The 8,532-nt window shown below is 36.3% G+C and overlaps 1 non-coding gene across 1 annotated transcript; it reads right to left on the bottom strand.

Moving 5' to 3' along the window:
- Positions 1-6,856: 6,856 nt before the first annotated feature.
- Positions 6,857-6,929, bottom strand: TRNAG-UCC (transfer RNA glycine (anticodon UCC)). Its single transcript has one exon. It is a non-coding gene; the product is annotated as a tRNA-Gly (tRNA).
- Between the last annotated feature and the right edge of the window lie 1,603 nt (positions 6,930-8,532).

Below are 8,532 nucleotides of genomic sequence, written 5' to 3'. Positions count from 1 at the left end.
AGGATGGCTGGGAGGGAAACATGACAAAAGGGTTCCAGGACATTTTGGGAGGTGATGAAAAATTTTTTTTTTAACTTGCTTGTGGTGATGGTTTCTTGGTGTGTATATGTGTGTCAAAATATATCTAATTTTACACTTTAAGTGTGTGAAGTTTATTACATGTCAGTCATGCCTCAACAAAACGGATGAAAATGGTATGCAAGCAAAGTTAAGTAACATAAGATCAGAGGACAAAGGATATTAGAAGGAAATGCTAATACAGAGCTAGGCTTAGACATAAAACATAAATGTAGGATAGACGAAAAAAGCAGCGTAAAGATAATGTGCAAAAATGGTAAAGGAAGTTGTCTGAGAATTGGTATGGACTGGGTTGCCATGTTGGACTATGTGTTTCTGATGAAGCCAACATTCTTTTTGATTGGTCAGTGCCTGTGTGGTTACACATGCTCCGTATTTTCTCTCAGTCCTGCTTCAGGAGGTACTTGAAAGACACGTAGGCAAAATAGAGTATGCAAGTTTTCACTTATCAAAAGAAATTCATTTAATTAACCAAATATTTATTGAATGTTCATACTGCCAAGCAATACGTGGCATAAACACAGCAAAGTATGACAGACATGCTTTCTTTCATCTTATCACTTGGGGGTTACTGTTAACAGAGCATGGAATGTAAGATATGAATGTCTAGAGATAAGGCTGGAGAAGCATGTTCTTAAGTGACTTGAGATTTTTTGAATATCTAGTATTTTACATCACTGTAATTAGTCAAGTTTGGAGAAACATACATCCCTATGCAACAGAAGCAGAGAACTTAAGACTTGTATCCTCCTCTTGACTAGACCTATAGAGAGTGACTACAACTTAGAAGATACATATCTATCACAGCAAAAGCACACTGCAAGTAGAAAAATCCTTTCTTTTCAAGTACATTGATGCTATTCTACAAGCTGTTCTGTAATTGCATGATTTCAGAGTTGTTTTTCATGGACGTGACCGAATCTTTCCAAAGTGGTGCTTGATAGACAGAAAGGTGAAGCATTGCAGCCCAGCAATATTTTACAGGTAATTACCAGAATGAGTCACTATTCCGGATGGTGAGTAGCATTGATTTTTAGTCACTTAAAGGATTTATTTATTTTTTTCCTTTTAACTTATCTGAAAACCTTCAATAAAGGAATGGTGCTGAGTATTTAATCATAAACCTTTAAGGCAATGACATAAGGGAAAAATGATTCCCTTACCTTTCTTTCAAAATATATTTGAAAATGTGAGACTGGAAACAAATAGACTTGTAATCCCTTTTAAACTGTATTAAGATGTCAACAACATTTTAGGGTAAAAATGTTTATAATTTTTAAAACTATAGATAGGTATAATATACAGATCAGTGTCAAAATTAAGAATGAGCTATATACAACAATTTCAATGATATTAATCGTTTTTTGAATTGGTAAGTACTTTCAAGTAAAGGATCAAGCCAGGACACCCATTCCACAGAATCAAAATAGGCGTCTGACACCGACGTGCCTCTAATTTTGTTTCCTAAACTAGTCTTCATATAGTCTAAATACTCTTTATAAGGGTAAAACCAATGTTGACACAGAGGTGAGGAGGCTCTCCAGCTCTCAAATCTAGTGGACATCATGATAAAATAGACTTACTATTTTTTCTAACTAGTATATTTAAGATTACATTTAATATTTTATATAAACAACTTGATTTTTTGTTGTTGTTTTGCTCTTTACTCAGCAGCAGTTTATCCAGTTTATCGTTGTGTGTGTGTGTGTGTGTGTGTGTGTGTGTGTGTGTGTGTGTGTGTTTTGTTGGCATATACATCAATTAGGCAATCTGGGAATGCTAAAGTGCTGATCCTTTACAGTCTCCTTACTATACCTCCTTGAAGAAAGCTCTTCATTTGAACAACAAACATATTGCACAGCCCTAGAAGCCAGGCATTATGTTAGCTGCTGGAATATTGACAAATACTGACAAATAAAGACAAAAAGTCTCTCTCCCAAAGATACTTGCTGGAAGCATTTTGCGGTGGTAAAAGAAAATGAACTAACACCAATTTTCTTCAATAATTCTTTCCTAATTCATTTGTGGACAAGTGTTGGTAAGTCTATGGAAGAAATGGGGCATAAACAGTATATATACAGTCTCACCTGTGTAATTAAATATATAAATGATTCACTTGTCATGATACATCTCCCACTTGATAGTATTAATAAGTATCTTCACTGTTTCTCAGCTCTGTGATCTTGTTTATTTAACTTAAACTTTCTGTCCTCAGTTCCCTTTCTTAAGAAATAGGGGGCTTCCTTGGTGGCGCAGTGGTTAAGAATCCACCTGCTAATGCAGGGGACACGGGTTCGAGCCCTGGTCCGGGAAGATCCCACATGCCGCGGAGCAACTAAGCCCGTGCTCCACAACTACTGAGCCTGTGCTCTAGAGCCCGTGTGCCACAACTACTGAGCCCGCGTGCCACAACTACTGAGCCCACGTGCCACAACTACTGAAGCCTGCGTGTCTAGAGACTGTGCTCTGCAACAAGAGAAACCACCTCAATGAGTAGCCCGTGCACTGCAACAGAGAGTAGCCCCCACTTGCCGCAACTAGAGAAAGCCTGCGCCCAACAACAAAAACCCAACACAGCCAAAAATAAATAAATAAATTTATAAAAAAAAAAGAAATAGGGATAAAAATAGGGATAATAATACAACCCATATCAAAGGCTAGTTATGAAGATTAAGTAAGATAATTCATGCAAAGCACTTGTAATAATGCCTGGTGGATATATCACTAAATGTCAGATATTTTAATTTTATTATCAAATATTAAGCAAACTATCATTTTTCAATGTTGATAATTCAGATGTATATAAACAGTATCAGCTACAGCATATCTGAATTTTTAAAATATCTATAAACATACCCAAATATACACTTTAAATATTCAAATGCCACTTATACAGATTTTCCTCCTCTATGACAACACTCTTTATTCCTCTTATACTCAAGGCACCCTTCTGAAATCCTATAACACTACACATCATAAAATTCAGCTTTTAATTATGTGATAATTTTCATTGTCACCATAGTTTTTTCTTTCTATGTCCTATTATTTCACTTTGTGTCACTTCTTTTCAATTGGATTTAAGTTCATTGAAAGCAAGCAATCATTTTCTTTGCCATCTTCCTAATGCAAATATATTTACTAACTAGTTAAACATTTCTAGATTTTATTTTTGATAGTTTTAACTATGAATATTGCTTGAAAGAGACTATATATTTTGATAAAAACAAGAGTGTTTTATAAGAGATATTTATCTTTGGTTCTTTTGAAAAACAAATGAAAAATAATGTTGATCCAGTGTATGTTATTTTATTTTTTTACTGACCTGTAAGAGAGTTTCTATTTTCTAAATTTTACATATGAAGAGCTTGAGGTTGATAGAGATAAAGTATTTTGCTTGTATAGCACAGCAGACAGTGTAAGAGTACAGAGCTAAAAAAAGATTTATCTAACTTCAAAGCCCAAAATGTTGATTAAAACAATGTGTAACTGATTTTATTGATTTTGTACATGTCTCCATTTCCTTAAGACTTCCTTTTTTTTCAAGAAATATTCTAGGATAAAATACTAATAATCATATTCAAATTTTAGAAAGTGGCAATAAAACATATATACAATGTTTGTTTTTTAATAGAATAGACCTCCTATACTCTTGCTGTAGAGAAATACCTATGTTAACTACTTTATAATTTTACCAAGAAAAGACTGATCTAAGCTAACAAGCAAACAAATTTGTCTGAAATTCCATTAGCAAAAGGCTTTCAACAACATGAGCACAGTCAAGCTCATAATTTAATTTTTCCCACACATCTTTATTAAGTTCTATTTCTGATTAGAGGGTCATGTCTTCATCATATGGCTTAAAATTAACTGTGTGCAAAAAAGCTTAGGTACCCAAAGTTAAACATGAAATACAAAAGAAATTCATGGAAAAGAAATTCAGCAAGTTGAAGGATAAAGTTTCTTTTCATGTGCAGAATCTTAAGCTATTTTCTGCCAGAGGTACTGTTGATAGACTATTGGTCATTTAGCAAAAGGTGTTTCTAATAAAATAATGAAGCCACACCCGGGATAATTTCCTGTAATTTTTGTTTTCTGTGACTGTTTTCTAAATGTGAATGGTTTTTTGGAGCTCCATATCTTCAACTATATTCTAACCCACAAATATTGTTTTACATATCTCAGTATAGCATTTAGAACCTACCATAATTATCTAGTAGAGTGGAGTATGTACTCAGCTAAAATGTGAGTACCTAGGTAGCAGCTGAAATCATGTATTATTATGAAATCTCAAATTCTTAAATTATGGTACATTGATGATCTCTCCAAATGGAAACAGAACTGTCACTATTACATTCTCTCTCATCCTACACTACCTCATAAAGCAATTTCATATTCCCTGTGTATACCATACTCATTCTTTTATTCTTTTATATAATGTATTTATATTTTTCCTAGGAATTAAATCTCTTTATCCTTCACCTTCTTTTTCTGGCAAAATCATATTTATCCTTAAAGATTAGTTTATATACTGTATTAGTTATGACTTTATAAACATTCATAGGATTATACCTCTATCATAACATTCATTTCCATGTGAACGTTAAGTGAGGCTTTTGTTCCAATTTATGCCTCTTCTTTGCCCAATATCCTGTTTCTCTACAGCATACCAGCCCCTTTTCCATCCCAAATGGTTGCACTGGGTCTGTTACTCTCACTATCCTATCTTCCCCTTTGTTGTATCATGTGTATATGAACCAGGAGTGGGGAATTCTGCTTTGTACAGTGTACAGTGGTTGAACTCAGGCATTCGTTGGCAGCAGGGTCAATCAGAAATTTCCTGATCCTGAAATATGGCTACCAGGAAAGAGTAATTTTCCCTCTTCGGGATAGCTGAACTGGGAATAATGTCATTCTGGTATTGTTGTCAGTTGTCTTGCCTGGCTGGTAAGCATCTACTAGAAAACAAAGTCAACTGATGTTAAGAAAAGACAGATTGCCATTGTGTATCCTGCATGATCCAGCCAATCCTGAATCTACACCCATCTCTGGACTTCACAGTTGTGTAACATATGTTTCTTTTTTAATCAAGTTATTAGCTAGAGTAGAATTTCTATCATTTTCAGCCAATAATCTCCTGATGAACAGAAACTGTTAAAAGGAATGCAGTGAAATACATGGACATGGAATAAAAGATAACAAGGGTCATTCTGGCCCTGGCGTGCAAGTTTGCAACTGAGTAGGATGATTACTAAAAAGGTTGTAAAATTATAATTGCTTGATTTTTTTGAGCTTAAGACACATGCCGTGAAGTGTATGTCTTTAGGACACTTGATGGAAAAAAGTAAAGAGTAGGAGTATGTTCGTTTCTTTATACAGTCTTCAATAGGTTCTAGATGAAAAGGACAGACTTCAGTGCAACTTGGCTCTTCAGACAGCCCTTCATATTTGTATTAAGAGACCTCATTGTGTCTGCCTCCAGCTATCCCAGGTTGGACTGAGAATCAGATAATCAAACGTCCTGTGCACTTTCCAATACAGCTGAAGTGTGGGTCAGGGAATTAGAAATCATTTTGCCATGGACTTCTGGATAATAAAGATCAACATGGTGACCGATGACTGGTGATTTGAGAAGAATATATAGCACATGGAGCTCCCGCACTTGGAGCTGGAAGCAGTAAGGTGAGTAAGACTTTACACGTTGAGACATTTCCTTTCTTAGCACATTGTAAGAACATTTGTATTGTGATTCTAATAGTTACATGAGGCAAACAGTGAAATATAGTAATGTTGGAGTTTTGTATATGGAAATACATGTCTATAGGCATTTTTTAAAATAAATTTATTTTATTTTATTTATTTATTGTTTCTGGCTGTGTTGGGTCTTCGTTGCTGCGCACAGGCTTTTCTCTGGTTTCGGTGAGTGGGGGCTACTCTTCATTGCAGTTCACGGGCTTCTCACTGAGGTGGCTTCTCTTTTTGCAGAGCACGGGCTCTAGGTGCGCGGGCTTCAGTAGTGGTGGCACGTGGGCTCAGTAGTTGTGGCTCGCGGGCTCTAGAGCCCAGGCTCTGTAGTTGTGGCGCACGGGCTTAGCATGCAGGATCTTCCCGGACCAGGGATTGAATCCGTATCCCCTGCACTGGCAGGAGGATTCTCAACCACTGAACCACCAGGGAAGCCCTATGGACATATTTTTATGGTGGCAAATAAAGTAGAAAGTTATCTTCTTAGTATCTCTTTTCTGTACAGCATAGAACTTCTGGCTCCCAACCCTGTGATTATGAAGAAATTGTCAACTGTTCTTGCCTAATTTATCTGACTACTGGTGATTCCAAAATGCCAGCTGGTCCTGGGAGGGAGTGGTACATGACAGCGACCTTGCCAGTTACTGTATGACATCTCTCTGAATCACTGGTTAAAAACATGAAGCTGAGACCAAAGACTGAAGTAAGGACATTGTTAGAGACATAATCTCTCCTTCCAGGGGGATAGGGAGTGGGGAGAGAGAAGAGTTGTTAAGGAAGTGTTTAATTAGAGGGATTCTGGCTGTCATTTCTCCTGCCACATGGAGAAACCATGTCTGTAGAATGATTCCAAGCTCTGAGAGACAGAGATCTGAAATGAAAAGACAGAAATGATGGCATGTCTATTTTTTTTTAAGTCCTGTTTAAGACAAACCAACCATCTGAAATCCCTAGCTGTATTTAATATATATTCACACTTATACTTTTTAATTTTTTTTTTTTTTTTGGCTGCGCCATGTGGCATGCAGGATCTTAGCTCCCCAGCCAGGGATCGAACCTGTGCCCCCTGCAATGGAAGTGCAGAGTCTTAACCACTGGACCACCAGGGAATTCCCCTCTTCTTGTACATTATACAATTATTTTAAATATGTTATTTTGAGATACATTTATACCTTCGACTAAAATTTTTCTGTAGGCTTACAGGTGGAAATAGGTGTTGGTACTAATTATATCTCAGTGACTAGCATTATTTTTGACACTAATCAATGGTTGGTAAATGAGTGAATGAATGCAAATATATTAAGCTATTATTGAACAACTTTAATTATCATCATAGTATTAATAAGATTATGGTTCAGATGAGATTTATCTTCTTTACTTTTCTAAAAATAGCTCTACTATATGCTGTATTTAGAATCATATGTGCCTCATAAATTAGGATGAACAGGTTTTAGTTTAAAATTGTATATACATGCCAAGGATATGAGACATGGTCTAGGAATTACCATGAAAGGAAGAGGTGAATGCCTTGTGGATTCCAAAATCATTTGAGGAGTAGGATTGAAAAAATTGGGGATCAAGTTTATATGTATATCAATAACATAATGAATTAGGACAGGAAGTGATCAATAAATAATTCTTAATTTAATGAAGGAATATAAGTATAAATGGGTATGAATATAAGTATGAAGGCCTGTCACACAATTAGTTATGGCAAATAATTATTTGCCACATTATTAATAATTTTATAATTATAATATCTTAGTTATACTAATTATTATTAATTATTATTATTATTGTTTTTGTGTGTGTGGTGCATGGGCCTCTCACTGTTGTGGCCTCTCCCGTTGCGGAGCACAGGCTCCGGACGCACAGGCTCAGCGGCCATGGCTCACGGGCCCAGCCGCTCCGCGGCATGTGGAGTCTTCCCGGACCGGGGCACGAACCTGTGTCCCCTGCATCGGCAGGCGGACTCTCAACCACTGCGCCACCAGGGAAGCCCTATTATTAATTATTAATAAGAAGAGAAGAAGTACAGGCTACTGTAAAAAATTTTTTTAAAGACCTTACTTCGAAAGTTAGGATATTCTTCATAGCGAATAAATAATTTGAGGTCATATTTTTACAGTAAGTAAGAGTTTAAGTAGGACTGGAGTCTGAGAGAATCCCAGTAGAGAACGTGTACGAAGAGAACAGCAGTAGATTTGACAACTTTGAGGATGGAAAGAAGGTTAATTTGCTGATGTAAAGTAGCAGGGAGAAAAGAGGCATATGATAGATTTGGCTCAGAACATGGTAAGTGTTAGAGACTTGGCTAAAAATTTTACGTTTCATCCAAAATGCAATGGAATATTTTAGATGGGTTTGGAGGAAAGAGAACTTTCCTGAAAGGTGTAAATTCCTAAGGATTCTGTCTCTCTTGTGTTGCTCTAATCCTCCACTGACATTTACTATTAGTTGTAGAATTAGTAAGAGGCACCCCAGTGAGTCTCTCAAGTTATATATACAGCCCTCTTATTGTGTGTAAGCAACTCACTATCAGTACATAGTATTACTGGTGCAGGCCTTTAGGATGATGCCTTTTTCTGCCTGTTGGTTCAGGAGCAGGAAAGCTTCCAAATGGCCAGGTATCAGTCTCAATATCGAATTTAACTGAGCCCTTGTGATGATTAAGGTTAAGTTGGGAAGAATCGTGTCTTAACAATAGTGAGT

Source organism: Lagenorhynchus albirostris, chromosome 14 (genome assembly GCF_949774975.1).
Source record: "Lagenorhynchus albirostris chromosome 14, mLagAlb1.1, whole genome shotgun sequence".
NCBI classification, from domain to species: Eukaryota; Metazoa; Chordata; class Mammalia; order Artiodactyla; family Delphinidae; genus Lagenorhynchus; species Lagenorhynchus albirostris.
The sequence above is the reverse complement of the archived record's forward strand: the minus strand, read 5'-3'. Positions and strand labels throughout refer to the sequence as shown.